The following is a 21,476-nucleotide window of genomic DNA, read 5'->3' as shown; positions in this document are numbered from 1 at the left end:
ACCTGTCATAAGCAAGATGCATCAGATATATTTACATTAAAATTGATTTCAAATCAAGTGGTGAAGATGGCTCCTGTTATGCCTATAAGTACCAAATGTTTGGCAATAAAAACAAATTAACATGAGCGTTCCTTTGGTTAGCAAAACAAATCCTACAGGGAAAAGAGGGAGTTAAATGCTCCGCATGTCCCAATCATCGGCAATTTACACACCTATCGTCTGGGCACAGGACACAGCTGTGTCCACACCACCTAGAGCCTGCGTGCTCACAGGGGACCCTGGAAATCACCCTGTGTGGACAACTCCGCAGCAGGATTTATGGAGACCAATCTCTTTATTCAACTCCATTCCATTTACTACCATTATGGTCCCTATTTAAAGCCCCTATGGAAAAGGCCATTTATCTCCAGGGACAAATTGTCAGAGCAGTGTTTTATTGCTAGAAATACACCCATTCTGTTTTGACAGCCACCCAGCAATAGGTAAACATGTCTCCTCAATAGTTCTAGGGAACTACAGCCCTTTGAATGGACATATTCCAGAGGAATCTCCATACATTCAAGAAATCCACATTGGAGGATCTCATTGTGCTGCTGAACAAATCTTGATTATTCTAGAATCTCTACCTCAAACTGGGCTCAGGGACTGGGAGAAGCATCAGCTACTAAGTCAACTCAACTAAAGAAAGCAACTCTTTTCAACTGTGAGCTAAGTAACAGATGACAGAAGTTCCCTCTGCTGAACAAGTGTCTTTGGCAACATGACCTCTGAAATTGTCTTCACACCCTGGCAGCCAGCTCTTCAGAAACAGTTCTCCACAAGGGAAAGACTCAAGTTCTATCTTCAATCAGATGGCATTTCCCACAGAGTCCTCTTCTTTTGGGGCCATTTTGGTTAAAAATTAAGCTTTGAACACATAATGGCTTCATTTATATGTACATACATGTTGGTCCTTTGGAGAATGGAAGAATAAATCTATTTTGTTGAATTCACATACACACACACACACACACACACACACCTATGTATTTGCTTTAGTGATTCTGTGAAGGCTTGCTATAAATTTGGGTCAAGTGCAACCTTGCAGGGATTTATCAAAGACTGATAGAGATAGTGGGCATTGCTGTAGAAAACCTAGTTTGAATCACGAATGCACATTGCTATTTAAAATGAGGTTGAAAGGGGTCATTCACTCCTTGGGAAGATCTCTCCCTGAAACAACTGCCAAATTAGCTCTGTGGGAATTTTCTGTGCAACAGGTGTTCCTTGTACTTTGCACTGTGGGTTGACATGGCTTCTTCTCTCTGGGCTTCATGGCAGGTGTAAAAGGATAGCTCTGGAAGCCGGGTGCCTCTTCAGACTTCAGAATTGAGTAGCACTTGAATTTTTTTTTCTTTTTTAGCATGATCCCATTCGGACAATGATACTACATGGAATGAAACGACTAATAATAATACTCAAAATGTCAAGTGCAATACTGAAAAATGTCAGTATTTTTTCATTCAACCATGTCAGCAGCAAATCCAATCTGAAATATGCTGACAATAGTGGAGCTATGAAAACCAATATACTTGATGAGCCAGCCGTCCAATAAATTATATATGTGTACGTATACACTTGTATGTACTTCCCTCAGGAGTAGGAGACACAGGCAATGGAGCTCCCAGATGGAGTGGCACATTACAGAATCAGTTAGTTTCTATGCATGTCATTCTGTCCTCCTCAAATGAGGGCTATGCTTAATACATAGTGACGGGAAGCCAGGGTAATCACAGCCCCCTCTTGCCCCCGAAGGACACGGTGTCTTTTATCGGGACCTGAAATGCCACCACTATTGGAAATCAGAACCAGCATTAGCCATGGCTGCCTCCCCCCATATGAAGAAGAGGGCAGTACCATAGTGTCCATGATATTTACTTATCCCTAAACATTCACTGCAAGATAGTTTTGTACTTGTGAAGAAAGTCACAATCATTCTTATCTTTCCTGTGATTATGTATTAGAAAGATTTGCTTTTTAACGTGAATGGTCAAAAAGAAGAAAAGAAAGGCCTTCCATTATTTTAAGATCCAGAGAATACCACTAAGACTTTGGTGCATATCACTGCACCTGTGTGTGTCTCCAGTATGGGACTGTCCAGACGAATAGCTGAAAGAGCTCATGACTCACTATTACTTCTTTCCCCGAAACTCCTCCATTAGCCACAAGATTAGTTAGCATGGGGCTCATGAGCTTTGGTACCCCTTTCCTCTATCCTCAGACTGTATGTGTCTCTCTGGGCATCTTTGAGAAGAACAAGTCCAAGTGCGTTCTTGTACAAGAGTCACACATCCCTCTCTATTACCAACAGAAGACAGTTTTAGAAGCCACTTTACCCTCAGAGGTACTGCAGGGCCTGTTTATGTCTTTACTTCCTGAGCAAACATGTTTAGATGTGCTTTAGACCATGTAATGACACAGAAAAATATGTACAAATTAGGATGACGTGAAAACCGTATGTACAAAGCAGGTTCCAATTTAACTTTACATTAACCAAAATATCAATTGTGTAGTTCAACAAGACGAAATTCTGTTCTCCTTTTTGTGCATATCTGAATTTACCAATTTCAACAATAAGCATGAATCGCCTTTTTAATAAAGAAAAATAGGAGTGTTGGTAAGTATGATAGCTGTGCTTTTTGTTATTTGGTTGTCATTGTTATTTTTACTGCGTTGGTTAGAAAAATGCAAAAATGAAAGATAATGGATGACCCTTTGCACTTGTCGAAAGTCGGAGGCTTTTTAGGGTTATCCTTTCTCCCAAGGCATTGTCTTGGGTTAGGGTCACTGGGAAATGCTTTTCCTCAGGAAAGTCTTACTGTTCAGAGATTTTGCAGAGAAACTAAAAAAGCTGCAGGAAACATACAGGAAAAGAAGTACATTTTTTAGAATTCAAACATACATCACATCTTATTTCTTTTCTAGCTTCACTGGGAAGCACGTAGGTTGTAGAGGATTTGGAAGCGGCAGCTAACAGTTATTGAGCTAAGTGCTTCAGGTGTGCAATCTCATTTCTCTCCACTGCCCAATAAACTAGGGACCATTCATCCTTCAACTGTTTGGCCTGGGAGATTAAAAACAGCCAATGTGAAATAGATCTAGGACAACTCTATTTCTGCTTGGTAGAAAAGTTAGTCTCTAAACCACAACACATAAATGATAGAAGAAAACAACAAAAAAATGCAAGACAACCCAACCCATTTTGGCCTATATTCTTCCAAACCTTTCCCCCATCTACTATGTGCCATTGTTCTGAGATCTGGGGCCACCACAGGGTTCAGAACATTAAGACCAGTACCCTTAGGGAGCCTGAGTTCCCTGGGACGGTTGTTTTGTGGATCCAATTCTATTTCCCCATTGTTGCTTTTGTGCAGTTATCTCATCTGTCCTCAGCACTATGCTGTTTCCCCACCCTAAGCTTCATAACACAATTAAATACCTGAAAGGAAAAGTTACTTCCCACATTTCTTCATTTCAACAATTTTTGCATATTCTCGTTCTTGTTGCCAACATTGCCAAAACCTTCCTCATGCGTGTATCTTTGAGTTTTTGAATGGATTATAGCTTTGTGATATCAAGGAAGCATATTTTCTGGTCCAATGGCTGTGTACATTTAAAGTGTTTACACATTTTGCCATGTTAGCCTCCCAAAAGACTTATTAGCCTTTTTATTCATTTTAATATAGATTTTAATCTTTTTATTATTGGATGTACTATAATGATATAAAGACTTTGCATATTAGAAATATTGCAAATATTGTGTTTATCACTTCTCTTTTAATCTTTATCTATATGATTTTTACTACGCAAAAGTTCTACAGTGTTTGGTAATCAACCTCATCAGTTTATTCCTATATTTTTTTCTAACATTAGGCATTAGACCTAACAAAATCTTTCTCCCAAATTTAAAATACAATGATCCTCGGTTCAAAAACTCAATTCTTTTAGGATTCTGGTAGCAGAATTCATTCCATGATTCTAGTTATAGAATTAAGTTCATGAACAAAAGTATCACTCTATTTCATGTTCTTTTTTTCTATAAAATTTATGTAGGAACCTAACAAAAAGTGAACATCCAGTTATCCCAACATTATGTATTAAATTATCTATTTGTCCTTCCCTAATTTGAAATGTTGGCTTCATGATACACTACACTTTCATATGTAACTGTTCCCATTTAGATGTCTATACTCTGTTCCATTACTATATTTGTCCATTTCTGCAATGTTATCATATTTTTAATGAATATAGTCTTACATGTGATAGAGTATGTCAGTAACATCTTCCCTCCTCATATTAGAGATTTTTTAAAATTCCTCTCCTTATCAAACATTTTTATTGATTCTTCAGCTTATTAACTCTTCCCGATGATTTTTGGATTCAACTTGTAATTTTAAACAGTCAGTCAAGATCCTGAATGAAATTACTTGAAATGTACAGTTTTTCGTTCAGTGTTGTCTTTTCTATCATCCAAGATCTTGAAATGTTTTCCCAAAGCTTATTTTAAAACTTTAAAAAGTTGTAATGACTTTTCTTCTAGATTCCTTGTTAACTTTATCCCTTTAAAGGTTCAAATTTTTCATTTTTTTTAAATGGCTCCTCTCCCTTCCTCATAACATTTTCCCAACTCTTTATTGCTTATATTTAGATAATTTATTTAAAAGTATATGAAACATTTTCTTCCTTTTTCTTTCTTTCTCTGTCTTCAAATTTCCCAATGTGCTGTTGTATGACTCTCTTAGATACCTACTGTGAACACACTTTCAAGATGGTGGAAAGAGTTTGGCATTAGATACCCCAAACTCTGGACTGGACCTATATTTCTTAATCATAGCAACATTAAATTCTTCATCTATACAGTAGGCACAGTACTAGTGACTGTAGTAGCCCTTATGAGAATTAGAGTTTACGTATGTCACGTTCATTTTAAGTGTCCTCCATCATTCTTTGAATAGAGATGGCTATAGGATGTCATGATAGGGCATGTGGATGATATTATTTTAGGATTGGTATGTTTGGAGCAGATTAGTTACTGTAACAAACAAGATTAGTTACTGTAAGCCTCACATGTAGCTTAACACAATAACATCTATTTCTTGTGTATACAACAGTACAATGTGGGCATTTCTGACCAGCCACCTCTCTTGGGCAGCTTTTCTCCAAGGCGAGATTAAAAGACCCAGGCTCCTTCTACATTGTGGCTCCCTCATCCTCCAGGCTCTTGGCACCATTTCAATTCAGCCTATAGATGGAAAAGAGGGGTAACCTAGGCACACATAGGGGCTTCTCATGCACCAGGGAAGAAGATCCTTTGTTACTATCCCCTCTCTTCTGCTGGCCTGAAGCATCTTACAGAAAAAGATTCTTGGAGGAAAAGAGTCCAGGAGAAAGATGACTAGGTTTGCTGAGAATATCACTCTCTGCCACAGGTGCTATTTGGAGTAAGAGGGGAGTGTACTTGTTCTGTGTGGTTGCTATTTGAGGAAAGGAGAGAGAACACTTGTGTGTGTGTGGTTAGTTTGAAATAGTCTAAGGGAATGGAGACCATGCCTAGGTAAGAAGTCCTTGCCTTCTGTGACAGCTTTCCACCTTCTTTCCTCATGAACCATGTGACCAATGTTTTCTTTGTAGAAAAAATAAGCCCTACATGCTTTTTGGAGTTGCTTTCCAGCCCTGTCTGAGAGAAGGTTGGAAGGCAGGAGGACAGGAGTCCGGGCTGTTGCTCCGGCTTGTGAGAAGGCACCTGTCACTGCCCGCATGAGACCTCACTCCAAACCTAGACTCTGCTCTCTGCCCAACAGGAGGGCAGCTGGTCCCCTCCCTTCCCCTCCCTCCGCTTTCCAGTCAGGCTAATCAGCAGCTCCTCCCCACAGAAATTTTCTGGCTCACTTCACTCTTGGAAAAATGATAATGATAATAGTAGCACCAATGGTGGAATTTAACTGATTCCTTCTTCTACCCAATCACCATGCAAAAATGTCTGTTCCTATGTCATTTCTCCCTGGTTATTCGAAGAGGGAGGCAGGCTTTTTGTTCCTATCTTCATATAACAAACCAGGGTTCAACCCAACAGGGTAACCTCCTCAAGTCCATGAGGGGGTAGTAGATGAGATCTGAGCATCTTCAGCAACCTGTTCAATAAGAACAACAGTCGTCCCCACTGCTCTGAGTTCAAAGCCAAAACATGTTATTCCAGTGAACAATTTTCTTCTAGTCTGGCCTCTGATTTCCTCTGCAAACTCACTTCTTGTTGAGAGTGTTCATGCACACACACACACACACACACACACTGGCACAAAGTGAATCGTGTCCACATCACCAGGCTAATATTTCATTTTCTCTTGTGAAATATTTTCACTCACTTGCCTTTGGACTCATACATACAAGTACTTGTCCAGCTGCTACTACAGACAAAGCTCTATGCTAGATATTGGTGAAATAGAAATAAACTGCCAGTTAGGATTTAAGGGTGTCTTACAACTAAAATCTCCATGTTCTTGGTATGACAAACCTCAGATCAGATACCTATGCAAGGAGAATGTTATTTTCCCACTGAAACCCAAAAAGGAAATGGATAATGCTAACCATAATTCGCTTTTCTGACATTTCCCTTGGACTCTGCAGGAACTTCCCCTTTCTTCTTCTCCAGTAAGACTATCTAAGTGTGCGTTCAACAACTACAGAATACTAAATAAAAAGTTTGGCCACACAAAAAAGAAAAGAAACAAAGAAGGCAGACTTGTCACTTGCCTCTACTAAATACTGTTTGATAGAGGAGAAGATGATAAAGAAGTGAAGCAGAAGTCTGCATTCTGGGGCACTGTTTAGGGTTGCGAAGTCAGGGAAGGTATTGGAGTGTGATCAAGGGGTGGCTTTCATCAGGGAGCTCAGAGAAGGCCCACTTTAGGGGATGAAGATTTTAACAGGTAGGGATGTGCCATATGGTAAGAATGGTGGCCCCATAGACCTGGAAGAAGAAACCTTCTCTGGCAGAAGGAAAAACCAGTGCCAAGGCCTTAGGTGGAGATGTGCCTGAGGGTTTCAGGAGCAGAGGTTGTCTGTGTAGCTTGGAAGAAAAGAGTCCAGCAGATGGCACTTTTATGGGCTTGGAGAAAAGGCCAGGGCTGGATCATACAGGGCCATGAGAACCGTGGCAGGGCTATGCTCTCATCTACAGGCAGCGGACAGTGCTGGGTGATTTGAAGAGAAGCGAGGATATGATCTGATTTACATTTTAATAAGCTTGCTCTTGCTGCTCTTGTGAAATGGAAACATCTTGAAGCCCCGAAAGGGTTTCTTGAGGCCCCATATCATTAACATCCAATGACGGTTTGATTTGAAAGCTCCATGTCTTTTAGAAATTTACGGCAAATCCGCACTGCAGATACTGTTCCACCAACACTGCCCAGCTTCCATACCAAGAATAGTCACGGGGTCCTTTCCATTGCTGAAACTGGAATCGAGCATTCTGTGAGGTTCTGATTGGGACAATGTTTGGTTTCTGGTGTCTAAGGCCACACGGAACTCTTCCTGGCCCTGCCATAAGTAAGACAGGTGGGGACACGGGATGCAAAGGTTGGCACTGGAAGTGTGAATATATGATTTTATCAAAATACTTAGGTTTCTTTTTTTGAAAATCTCTTACAATTTGCTTATGAAGGGTTTTTCCTATACTGCAGTTAACATTTTCCCCCCTTGACGTAGTGGAGCCCACTGCAAACTTCGGAACATGACTATATTTCTAATTTAGTTGTTTTTGCAGGTGCATTGCTCTGTGATGCAAGACCTCACCCTAAAACAAATGCAAACTGACAGTGCTTCTGTAAGAAGAGTGTTGAGAGACAAAACCCTAGAAAGAGCTGAGGTGGGCAAAAAAGGGAAGGATGATAAAAAGGGCTTTTTGAGCTAAGTTTGGAGCAAGAAGGAAAAGGAAGGGATTGGGAGCAGATGATGCAACTTGACCAGATGACAGCAAGAAAGCAGAAGTTCTTCACTCTTATGCTGCTTCCACCTTCTCCCCTGGAGAACAAGAGTAAAGCTGAAAACGATCATGCACACACTATTAGGATAAAGTAAGCATTAATTTTGGAATAGGAGCATAGGCTTCCTAATCTACACAGGGGTAAAGAGTTGGCTGATGACACGGTCTGGCCAGACGAGAGTGAGGTATGCCCAGATGTGGCTGCGTGTGGCCAAGTGACCTGGGGCAGGGAGCTGTGGACCCCAGTTACTGCCCACTCCATCCCATGTCAGGGAGGTATGCAGAGTAGTGCTGCCTGATCTTAACACTTTTTTGAGACAAACCAGAACCCTAAAGGATTTTGTGCTTGAATTGCCCAGAATTTTAAATGCCAGCAAGGAATTCAGAATTTTCCAAGACATTGTGCAGACCCAAAGAACACCTGCCCCAAACTCAGCTTGGCCTGAGGCAGTCATTTTGTAATATTTGCTTTAAATTAATTCAGCTCTGCCGGAGACCTGGTAAATGACTGAATGCTGTAGCTGACAGTAGGGAACAGGTAACACGATGGTGATAGGGAGCTGTTATTTAAGGTTTTTTAAAGGGTCAACATGGATTCCAAAAAGTAGCCTGGACTCTGATCTTGATTCTTGGCAAATCTTAGGACAGGTTACTACAGACAGTGCATACTATGTGAAGAAAAAACGTCATGGGACCTCATTACCACAATGGTTTAAGGTCAAGAACGTTAAAAAAGGGCTACTAGACTGTGATTCAAGGAAATTATGTACAGATGGGCTCAAAGGTATGTAGCAAATTCTCAACAAGGAGAAAGGTGGCTGGATAATCATTACTAAAATGACTAAAATAGTAATTTTAGATGAATCTGTGGCTGGATAATCATCTGAATCCCAAAGATATTGCTTAATGAATCAATAGACCCCAGGGAGAAGGTTTTTAGCAATCATTCCAGAGGGGCCTAATGTTTTGGATATTTTCATTAACCATATGAAGAAACGCATGATGACAGAATAGGTCTTAACACACACTTGAAAATACGTACTTTTATTAATTTTTCAATCAGGCTGATATGTGTTTACCTTTCAGCTTCACCATCACTACTAGTTACATGACCTTGGGGAAATGGCTTAATCTCTGCCCTTCATTTTCTTCTGCAGCAAAGAGAGAGCTATAATGAGTGCTATCTCCAGTAGGTATTCCGATGACTAAAGAGAGTGTTATGGATAAAGGACCATATATTACTTCCCTCAAGGAAGATGTTCAATATATGCTGGCAGTCTTAATAATCATTATTTTTATTATGATTAACAAACTTGCAAAAAATTATATCTATTTCTGCATCACCTGGGTTTGAGAAACTTATGCCTGTAGAGGATATCTTCATTGTTGAATAAAGAGATGAATGAATGAGTGAACTAGTAAACAAATCTGTTTTGCAGAATGAGAATGCCAAGATTGGAAGGTGGAGCAAATGAAGGAAAGTGCTTCCTTGTTCTCAGGAACCTCCGGGTGAGCCCACACTCTCTGAGGAAATACAGAACTCTGACTCCTGCATGGCTGTGGTCTGCAACTGCTCAGGACCTCACCCCCTCTGCCCTCTCCTACCTTGCACCTACCCTAGCACAGGCACCTGGGCAACATCCTGCTGGGTGACACTCTCTGGACCTGTGTGTAGGAAGATGGACTTGTGGGTTTAGATTGAGCAGGATTCATCTCTGATAGAAGCTGTCTCATTCTCTGGATTCCCACCTTCAGGTTCCATCAGAGAAGACTGATTTAGGCTCTGTCTGAAGGAGCAATGAAGGGCCTTGGGTAGGAGACCTGACGTGAATCCCTAACGCTCACACCAACCATCCTGAGGCAGAGCTGGCCTCTTGTGTTAATTCAGGAGAGCCGGCCAGGGCGCCAAAGCTGATCTTCAGGGTGGCACCTTTAACTTTTTGTTGTGGTCCACATAGTTGGTTATCAGTAAAGATTGTTTTGAATGCAAGCATTGATTTGCGAATGTCCTGTGGGTAAATAATGGGTGCAATGTTAGCTGGTAAGGGCCTTAAGAGAAGGTTGCATGTGCTCAAGTTCCAGTTCTTCAGAGTCTTAGAGGACCACTTTGCATGACACCTTTCATGTCATGGAAACTAGGCACCTCCTGAAATGGGGATGGGATACTTAAGAGGCATCATTCTTCACACTTGACTTCTCCACTTCCCCCATCACTGGACACTTAGCTGCAGTCACAATGGACCCAGACCTATGACCAATTTGGGAGAGGGGGCCAGCCAGTGGGAGTCAGATTTCCAAAATGGGAACAGAATCTGAGCTCAAGTTACAGCTAATTCAGTCTTGTTGCTGCTATAGTCACTCTCACTGCCCTCTGGGCCATTCTCCCACACTGTAGGTAGAAAGATCGCTTCACATTTAAACACGGTCCTGTTGCCTCCCTGGTTTAAAATATCCTTTGTCTACCCACTGGGCCTAGAATACTGGTCAAACCCATTAAAATGGCCTACAAGGATCCTCCCACACCTACCACTCCTTTGTTTCTGCCTCTTCCTTTCCTCAAACTTCAGCTCCATTTCATCAACAGGTCTTCTCTGACCTCTTGATTAGATCAGATGCCATCCCTACATGTGTACTACCTGACACCCTCAAGGAGAGAAGAGCATGAGGACAGGAGTCTCATGGCTTGGCAATCCACTGCAAGAACAGGCGACAGGTGTGGGTGTGCGCTGCAGGACAAGCACTGTACTGGTTGCTTACAGGCATTACGAGTCTCACTTGTTGGCTGTAGGACCTATGAGTTACAAGAACCAAGGCATGGAGAAATCAAGCAATTTGCCCAGTTCAGTGGGATCTGAAGTCTGGTGGTTCCAGAGCTTCTGCCCATAGTCTTTAAGCCTGTGGTTCTCAGAGTGGGGTTCTTGGCACCAGTGGTATCAGCACTGCTGGTACCTTGAGAGAAATGCAGATTCCCGGGCTCCACCCCAGAACTAATGAGTCAGAATCTCTGGGGTTGGGCCCTGTAATCTGTGACCCAACCCAGCCTCCAGCTGATTCCCATGTTCCGTCAGGCTTGTGAACTCCAGTTCTGGGTCATTTTTCCATCTTGTCATAGCTCCACATCCTGGACACTTAATAAATGCCTGCATATGGAAGGGAGGCAGGGAGAGAGGGAGAAAGAAGGCAGGCAGGCAGGCAAGCCTCTTCTCAAAGAATATTCTGAAATAAGTGGATGGAGGACTGCTGTGGCTTGACCATACTTTAATCTCCAAATTGCAAAAACATTAACATTATTGATTGATCAGACATCAATCCAACAGAAATTTAATTAAATTAGAATGTGTCACCGAGCAGACCTGGCTGCATCATGCATAAATCTCAGGTAATAAGTTGACAAAGAGGCAGCACCATTGATGCTCACCCTGGCTGAATTTGGCCTGCATCATCTTCTCCTACTGTTGGCCTCCAGAGGCCTTGCACATGCCTTAGGGAGAGTACAGGTGAAATGGGGTGAAATCCTGATTCATGGCACCCGTCAAGTCGCCAGTGGCTACGGTATCTGAGAAATTCCTTCCCTGTGTGATTTACTTCTGCCTTGGGCCAGCCAAGCGGCATTGGGGGGATGCCTCTGGGTGAGCCCAGGCCTTGGGGAAAGTGCTGAGCTGGCTGAGATCTCCTGGGTGAGGGGTTTAGCACTTGGGGTGTCCTCATGACCAATGTGTCCTTAGGATGAAGCCAGATCCTCAGAGGGCAGAAGACCTGCACTGGTGTGGCCTGTCTGCCCTCGCCTCAGGAATGTATTTTGGTGTCAGCGAGATGCCGCAGCTGCTGTCCCAGAGACAGGTCTGGAGTGGCTCCAGTGCACTTGGCTCTGGGCCACCAGACCCTCAGCATCTTAGGCACTGGGGGCAGCAGAGGATGCCAGGAAGCCACAGACAGCGGTAACATGGCCTCCTGCGCCTAGAGAGGTCTAAATCCTTTAGGGTAAAGGAAGGGGTGCCTGAGGACAGGAAAATCCAGGTGACAAAAAAGAAAGCAGACTGTCCTGGGGTCAGGAAGGCTGTGTGGAAGAAACCCTTCTAACAGTGATCTCTTGAACCCAACCTTCTTGCTTTCTTTGATTTCCTTCAATCAATCCTGGGCTCACATTTCCTTTGTAAATGTCATCTTCCTTGTAGGGAATGATGTTGTTTTGATAGCACATGTTTTGAAGATGTCACAGTCTCTTCTATGGCTGGCATTTATTCCGCAGCTCGCTGGTGATGTACCCCAGGCTCTGGTCTACAGCAGAGGTCCACAAACTGCAGCCCAGCCAGGCCTGCCACCTGTTTTTATAAATAAAGTTTTATTGGAACATAGCCATATCTGTTTATACCATGTCCACGGTTGTTTCCATGCCATAATAGCAGTATCAAACAGTTGTATCAGACAGAGTCTGGACCACAAAGTCAAAAATATTTAATATCTGTCCTTCTATAGAAAAAGTTTGCAATCCTCATGGTAAAGAAATGGTAAGTGGCTAAGAACATAGGCTCAGGATTCAGACAGGTTTGAACTTGAAGACCATTTCTTCCACCCATTAGCTATGTAACCCTAAGTGAGTGAAATTACCGCCATGAACTTTAGTTTCTTCCTCTGTAAGTAGAGATAATAAAATTGTCTACCTCATAGAACATTATGAAGCCAAAATAAATTACTCATTAAGAAAATGGCCATTGTAGAGGCCGACGCTTTTATATATCGGGTCTACTTTCAGCTTATAAACTGCTTCAAAGTTGGGCTTTATATTAGTCTTACTGCATAGATACAAGTCATCTTAAATTTTGAAAAGTAAATAATGATAGGAATAGGGCAACTCTACCTTGGTCAGAAACATGAAGTCTGCTTCTTCCTCTCCCCATGCCTCAGGCTCGAAGGCAACATCAGGGCATTTATAAAGAAACACATTTCACCACAAGACCAATGCTGGCATTTTTTTCCGGGACGTGCTTACATTTGGACCGTGAAGGATGTCCCAATAGATCATGTGCGCGAAGCAGATAGGAACACTGTTTCGGAGGAAGTAGGGACTTCCTTGAAATGTCCCTTTCCTTTGTCCTCTGGACCCCAACACTTGCCCTGGTTGGATCTTTGCCAACAGGGCCGCCCATCCGCCTTTCCTGGCAGAGCTGGCTGGTGGGTGCTGGGCCGGTGAGAGGACTGGGCTCCCAGGAGCCCCGAGGTCCCCAGAGATCAGGGTTGCAGCTGTGGGCCTGGTGGCAAGGGTCTCCCATTCTGCTGGAGTGAGAGGAAGCACCCACTGTGAGCACCGGAAGTCGGGTCCATATTTTCCAATGTCAGTACATATACTATTTCCCATAATGAGAGCCGACATTGGCTAATTCAGATATTATGCTGTGCACATTTCATTTAGTCTCACAACAACTCAGTGGGGCTGGTACTGTTTTCTTTCCATTTACCAGCTGAGAAACTGAGACTGAAAGAGGTTAGGTAATCTGCTTGATGCTTTATAGTAGTGATGGCAAACCTTTTAGAGACAAGTGCTTAAACTGCAACCCCAAACCAACTTATTTATTGAAAAATGCTAACGCCACAATTAAACCTGAATACTGAGGTTTTAGTTTAGAAAAGAACAACTCATACATTAACATCTATCATTATTTACTTTTCAAAATCTTTTGTCTTAAAAGAAAAACAAAACATGCATGGCCATAGGTTAGCCACCACTGGTCTATAGGAAGGAAAACCAGGATTCCACTGTTGAATATGGTGCTTGGGCCATAGAAGGCACTCAGTATATGTCTGTTGAGTGGGTGGATCGAGGGGCAAGTGGATTAATGGCTGACAGAATTCCCTGTGATGCTAGAACTTGTGCACTTTACACTACACACCATAGTCAGTAATTCATCTCTGCATCCCAATAATGTGGCCCAGTGAGAGGCATTCAAATTGCTTTGTTAACTGGGAAAGGACAATAGAGTGTAGTCATGAAGGCCAAAGTTTCCTGCTTTCCTACCTGACCTGCCTGGTGCTGCCCACTTTCCTGCCAGCTCAGAAGGAGGAAATATCAAAGATATGGTGGGGAACTGGAAGGAGCAGGTTCTTATGTTCTACAGCTTTCCTGCCCTCACCCTGCATACATTTTCTTTCTTTCCCCTTATCCACAAAGATGGGTCCTAAAAGATCCAAGTACATCACGGAGAGCTTGGCAGAATCCAGTTGCCAATTTTTAGTATGCCCTGTTATTTTTTCCACTTCACATATTCTGACAACTGACCCTCAGAGGTTTCCTGGGGTTTGCCTAGGATGGCTGATGATCTTATGACAAATGGTCAGCAGAGCATAAGGTGTGCTAGGAAACCTAGGACAGCCTGGCAGGAATGTAGTGCTCTAGGTCGTTCATTTTCTTTTTTTAATCATTACTTAATAGCAAAGTTTCCATAATGGGTGCAATTTCTGTTTATTCTCAGAGGAAAAACGTTCCAAAAGTGATCTGAGCTCAGTTATTGTCAACCTTGCCGAAGATGGTTTTGTTGAATAGGGACACACTTTCTTCATCAGACATAAGACTAAGCACAGTGCCTAGCTAGGAAGGAGCCCACCACCCACCCTTCTTTCTCCCTAATTCAGGAGGCTTTCCTTCAGCCTTGCTTCTCTCCTGCCCTCTGTCCTTATTTCTGGTAAAGATTACAAGGAGCCACCATAGATAACCAGTGGGGTCAAGTCGTATAGGAATATTTAGATGAGGCAGCTCCCAGCCAGCCCTCAAGCCACTCAAAAGCCAATAATGGAGAAAAGAATGAATATATTACCTGGATAAAGTACCAAACCACCATTGGAGACCCAGCAGTCCTATTCCCAAGAATCTACCCAACAGAAACGAAGGCACACATCGACACAAAATCTTGTGCATGAATTCATTTACAGGAACATCATTCATAATAGTCAAAAAGTGGAAATACCTCGAATATCTATCAACTGGTGACCAGACCAAGACAACACACTGTACAGTAGGACTGTTCTATAATAAAAAGAACAAAACACTGACACATGCTACATCACGGATAAACCTCAACGCCATCTGCTAAGTGAAAGAAGTGGTCACCAAGAGCACACGTTGTTCAATTCCATGATATAAAGTGCCCAGGAAAAGCAAATCTGTGGAGATCCGTGGTTGTCAGGGGCCTGGCACCAGGGAAGAAATGGGAAGTGACTGCTAATGGGTATGGGGTTTCCTTTTGGGCTGGTAAGAATGTTCTAAAATTAGAGTAGGACAGTGCTTGCACAACTCTATAAATATACTGAAACCCATTAAATTTCACACTTGAAATTGGTGAATTTTATGGAATATATATATATCATATAAATTATATCTCAATGATGCCACTTATAAAGAAGAAAAATGCCAGCGCTGGCAAGGACACAAGCTAGAGAGGAGTGCCCATTGCCTGCAGAGAGCTTCTGCTAGTTGGGGACTGAGAAGCTGTGCCCTGCGGCCACCCTACAGGGACTCTCTGCCAGGGGACCTGAGCCCAGCTCCCGTCCTGATACACCTTTCATTCTGATGGGGCGGGGACTGTACGGAGCAAGCATCCACATTACAGGTTGTGAGGAGAGCTAGAAAGAAAATAAATTGGAGCGAGGGGCTGCCAAACGGGAGACAGTTGTTTTGGTAAAGTGTCAAGGACCAGAGTCCCAGATAGAAGACAGCTTCACTCATGAGAATACACCTCAGCCATGCCCCAGCTCAGAATGGTCACCCCAGGGTCACTTCCTGGAAGAGAAGTTGCAGGGCAGCCTCATCCTCTCTGCAGCTTTTGCTTCTCTTTGCCAGCTCTGGGTGTCTCCTTGCAGATAAGGGGAATGAATGCTGAGAAGTCCCAGCAGGCCGAGGTGCGAGGGGTAACACGGATATCTACTGTGGTACTGGTTGTCCTATGGACTCTCCGCCCCTGCCGGTGATAGTCCTGGGTAAATGGCTGAGGGAAGCTCCATGGCCGGGCCTCTTCTTATGGGAAAGATGTGCTCATGGCTTCTCCCTGGAGCTCTGGTGTTGCAGCAAGTGGTGAGTGGATATTCCCTGTGCAGAGCTGGGGAACCCACAGAGAGAACCCATAGCCAGGCATAGGGTCTTCCACTTGGGGGAATTCGGAATGCGGGGACCTCAGCCACTCCCCTGAGCGCTGGTGCAACACAGGAGGCTGGGGAAAGGGCACCTGGTGAGCGTGTCTTTATGACATTATTGATTTATTCTCCACCTGCCCTTAGAAACCATGCCCAGACAGACAATAAAAATAAGTGCTTAACCATATCTCGAGCTCCGCCGACTAAAATGGATTTTACACTTAAAGATACAGCTGATCCGGGTGAGGGTTTTAATGGCATTTTTGAGTTGTAAATTTAGAAAAAAAAGTCAACTCTTTGAAAAAATTAAATGAGGTATCACCCAGGTTACTCTTTGTGGGATTCTTCTCATAATGTCTCCAGGCCCACGGGGGATGGGGGTGTCATTTATAAAGTAGTCAGGCAGGGATGAGTCAACACTGTTTACTTTGTACAGATGAGCACGTGTCTATCCAGAAAGGGTGGAGAGCAAGGTGCAAGGACCAGGAGAGGGGAAGATGGAGGAGGAAACAGGAGGAAGAGGAACGGAAGGGCGGGGGCTGCCCTGGAATAGTTTATGGCCTTTCATTAGGGCATAGGGCCCACCCTCTCCTCCAAGCATTTCCAGATGGTGCACAGGAAGATCATCCCACCGGAACCCTAGCACATTCTGTACTTCCCTCTCCATGGCAGGAGCAGCTCAGCCGGCTCCCTTTTCTCAGCCTTGGTGTCACCTCATAAAGCACACGAACTTGAAGATAGAATTGGAGGGAAGCTACCAGGATCCACAGCCTACATCCTCCGGAAGGGATACTTGGTACTTCTTAGACATATTGGCATTTTTAAAGGTTGAAAGACATATGTATGTGTACAAGTAGATAGAGAGGTAGACAGTGATTAGAAAATATGAGACGATTTAAGTTTTAAAAACTTACTACAGTAAAAGAGATGTTGCCAAGAACAATGGCCTAAGTATGTTCAAGTTGAGGAAGCGTATTTTGAGGGAGATTAATGGCAATGTGCATTTTAGTGCAATAAGTATTTTAATTTGAACATTTGCAGTGCCTTTTAATCATCCCTCATTATCAAGCATTTATGGAAATTTCTGTCAAAACTATTACTGTGCATCCTCATCTGCCTTACTCACTAAGTCTGGCACTGTGTGATTTCTGGCTTTTCCCCGAAGTCTAAATGACCCGAAAGGTAAACATTTTGAATGAATTCAGGACATTGAGACAGCCAGGACAGCACAACTAAAGATACTCATGAAGGAAGACTTCCAGAAGTGCTTCAGAAAGTGGCAAGAATGATGGGATAAATGTGTTTGAGGATGCGGTCTTTTGAGGAGGGATTAATGCAATGTGCCTTTTACTGTCATTACTTTTTTATATTCAAATATTAACTGAATTTTTTGATCTTACCTCATATCCATATATTTATATAGATACAAATATATTTATACATATATGATTAGGGAAAGTTATATATACAGTAGTACCTCCTTTCATGAACACTTCTGTTCGAGAACAGTTTGGTTCGCAAATAGAAGTGTTTGGCAAAATTTTGCTTCCATTTGTGAACTCCAAATTGAGTGATAAACAGGACTGTGACCGTCTTCCCCACATGAACACAAATGTGCCCATATTCCCCAGAATCGTGGAACAAATTAAGTTCACATATTGAGTCATATTTATATGACTAAGAAGGACCATGAAGGACTACCTGGAGAGATGAAAATATTCTAAATGGCCTCGAGGCTGTGGGTCACGTGGAATGCATCCCTTTGTCAAACTGGGTAGCTAAGAGGTATACATATCAATGTATACATCTTTTGCCTTAAATTCTGTAAAATGAAGAATGACTAAGTAGGAGGGGGGATGTGCCAAGCAGGGCAGAATGGTGATGGTTATCAGTGCTATGTGGTGAGTGCGTGAGGGACTTTCACACCTGCTGCAGGCAGAATTTTTGGACAGCTCCCATGCCCCACATCTTTGTATGGTCTTCTTCATTTGGGGTTGGGGGAGCTCATGGCCTGAGAACAGGAGGGTGTTTTCCTTGATTGTCTCCCACTAGGCAGCAAAGGTGAAGGGATTCTGCAGAGGTAAGTGAGGTCCTTAATCTGTTTGGGATAATCCAAAGAAAAACATAATCAGGTGAGCCTTTGGAAGAAGATTTAGGCTTTCTTGGATTCCCAGCACAAAGCAGCAGAGTCATCCTCTTGCTGGCAAGAAGCAAGCCTGCATGAGTTCTGTTGCTGAAAGAAAATGAGTTCTGTTAAAAACCACATGGGTTTAGAAAAACACCTTGATCCTGCAGTGAGACCTCCTTGGCTGTGACCCTGCAAGATCTTGAGCAGAGGACCCAAGGGAACCTGCGCTCAGACTCCTGACTCACAGACTTGAACAAAATCTGGGTGTTGTTTCAGTCATTAGTTTATGGTGCTTTGCTACACAGCTGTAGGAGACTAGTAAAATACTCAGAGTTTGAAATTTCTGTAATAAAAAGTTGAAGCAATTAAATAAAGTGTCTGTGGATGTCAGTGAAGTGCAAGGCTAGGAGCATGGACATAGACTTGGATTTGCCTCCCAATTGTGTTCCTTTCTTGCTTGTGGTCTTGGCAAATTTGCTTGTTCTCTCTGACCCTCAAACCCTCAGGCTCACCCTCTTCAAAATGGAAGGGATCAGAGGGTCTGTCCTTGGACAATACTGAAGGTAAAATGAGAGGATCGGGTGTTCCAGTGCATGCCAGGAGTAGCAGAGAGGACAGACAGGACTGGTGAGGAGGCTGACAGGATGACAGTGAGTGAGTGGATGTAGCGTCACATAGAGGAGGGCGGCTGTCACCCACTCCCCGTGTAACCTTAGGCAACGAAGCCATCCTGTCTGTGCCTTGGTGTCTCCATCACTGACATTTTTTTTACAAATGTGACTTCCTATTATAAGAGCTCCTGAGGCTGCCTCCGAGATTTATGCACTCATCCGTGGCTATCCTGAAGCTCTCTGCTGGGGGTCTTCTTGTTCCAGAAGGTCAAATGCCACCCACCTGCCACGGGCGACCAGCCCCACCTAAGGACATCGAGCATTTTTGACAAGGCCAATAGAAGTTCCCAGAACACTCCAGGGCAAGAAGGGAACAAGGACAGGAGCAACAGTTGAAAGAGCCCAGAGAGGGAACTGCTGTAATTACCTTAATTTGAACTTGGCAGTGGCCAGAGCTGTCAGTGACCATCCTCTTCCTGGGAGAAGGTGGCACTGGATCATTTTAATGACCACCCAGTGCCTCTGTTGTTCACCTCAGTGGAAAGATGCCACTTTGAAACCATGGGGCCTGGGAGCTTGGGTCCAAGGAGGTGTGTGGAACTGCTGGACACAGAAATGGAAGTGGTTTTCTGTCATTCTGCCATAGGACCAGCCCGGTGGCCTTTGCCCAGGGTGAAGGAACTCTGCCATGGAAACCTGGCTCTCCTGGCTAAAAATCATCCTTTCCTTCAGGTTCTCTTCCAGCAAAAGAAAGCTACTTTGAAAGCCTGTGTTCCTACCCAGAGGGAATCAAACATTTATTGAGCCACTGCAACATGGCAGGCACAGTCTCAGCTGTTTCATGTGCGCTTGGTTCCTTAATAGTTCTATAACTGGAATTGTTTCCTTATTCTACCCTGGCTTCCCCTTCACTTTGAGCTATTTATTAATTTGCATCTTATTTATTATGGAAGGTTTTGCAAACTGCCTGAAATTCACTGCACAATAAAACAACTTATTAAAAAAATAAATACTCAGAACTAAGCATTATTAACCCTCTTTTATAGATAAGACTAGAACCTCTAGAAAAAATTGCCTAAGGTATCAGGGCTACTGAATATGAAGCCCAAATTTCCAGCTTTGTCCAAACTTCCTAGCCCTCCTCCTCATTCCCTTGCCCTACAGTTTATAACTGCCAATAATAATCACAGGGAGCCTTGAGTGACAATTTGCTTTTTTGCATATTACTGTGCTTATTATTTATAAGCCTGCAAAGTAGGTTTTTTAATTTCCCTGTTTCCAGAAGACAGAATGAGGCAAAGTCTACAGAAGCTGAGGAAACTGCTCAAAGTCACAGCGCCAGAGTGTTGGGACAGGACCAGAGGGAGGTCGGTGGTTTGCAAAGCCTAAGCAACACTCATACAAGGCTGCTGGTTCCACTGGAGAAGAAAATCCACATCATCAGTCACAGGATCAGGAGCGGGAGTGAGTCTTAGATGTAGCAATAATGGGGCTCGTTCCTGAGTCCATTTAGCCTCCTCATTTATGGAATTTCAGTATCCCATCCCAGTGTGCCAATCCGTGGGACAGCTCAGTGTTCTGTCCAGTGTACCCATATCCATCTGAGTGCTGCACCAGTGTGTTCCTGCAGACAAGTCCCAGGTACTGTCCTCTTGCACTTGTATCCCATCCTGGGATAACTGTGTGCCCTCCAGCCCACCTGTGTACCATCCCGGTATTCTTGTGTGTCATCCCCATGCAACATCACCACATGCCTCTGTACCATTCTGCTGTGCCTGTGGACCAATCAGCGGGCCATTTACTATCCCAGTGCAGCTGTGTACCACCCTGGTGTCCCCATGTCTTGACCCAGGAAACCACCCTAGTACAGCTGATTCTATCCCAACGTTCCATTCTACTATCCCCGTGTAGGCTCCATAAGATCAATAACCACAATGATCTTACTGGCTATGTGTCTGATAAACAAGAGGATGGTTTACTTCAAATGAAGGACATTGGTTTGCAGACTGCCTTGGCACTGTCAGTCCTATCCTGAGCTCGGTGCTGGAATAGAATTTGCCAAGGAGGAGCCATTGTTATAGGTTGCAAGGGCTGCATTTGCCAGGGATCAGCTCCCTGCCGACGGTTGGAATCCTTTCTCTCTCTCTCTCTGAGCCCAGTCAACTCACTGAACCTGAAGAGAAGCAAGTCAGTGGGAGAGACCACAGCCCCAAGCCTTTGAAAGCTCATCCTAGCCCATCCCTTAGGTGAGATGTGGTGCTTCCTCACAGGAGAGACAGAGAGGAAAGAGGCTGTTAAGTGCTGAGGTCATTGCTGACACCACATGCCAATGATAAATTCTGTTGCCTACTGGCATTGTTGACCTAATTTTAAGATGAGAAAGCCGATGATCAGTTAAATTTTGACTTGGCTCAAATCATAGGGCCATTTAGTGACCAGCCAGAAATTTGAACCAGGTCTTTGTGGCTGAAAGCCCCCGAGCCTACACTCCTCCCTAAAGGTTTCCAGGGGTCAGCTCACTAGGAGATTGATGGGAAAGGACTGTGGCAACCCCATAGGAGAAGACTTCATGGAACCCATTGTGCTGTCTGCATAG

General features: G+C 43.6%; 1 protein-coding gene across 2 annotated transcripts in view; it reads right to left on the bottom strand.

Moving 5' to 3' along the window:
- Positions 1-21,476, bottom strand: part of Maf (MAF bZIP transcription factor) — a 338,122-nt gene that overhangs the window by 214,350 nt on the left and 102,296 nt on the right. The window contains exon 3 of one of the 2 annotated variants that reach the window (XM_087210397.1): positions 11,262-12,342. The exons of the other annotated variant lie outside the window; for it this stretch is intronic. The gene's annotated coding sequence lies outside the window, so the exon portion shown is untranslated. Of the gene's footprint in view, positions 1-11,261; positions 12,343-21,476 lie in introns of those variants that run through there. 2 annotated transcript variants of the gene reach the window in all.

The sequence above is a fragment of the Heterocephalus glaber genome, unplaced genomic scaffold, assembly GCF_053883595.1.
Source record: "Heterocephalus glaber isolate CG9 unplaced genomic scaffold, H.glaber_assembly_v1.0 deba00000071, whole genome shotgun sequence".
Taxonomy (NCBI): Eukaryota; Metazoa; Chordata; class Mammalia; order Rodentia; family Bathyergidae; genus Heterocephalus; species Heterocephalus glaber.
This window is presented reverse-complemented; position numbering and strand designations above follow the sequence as displayed.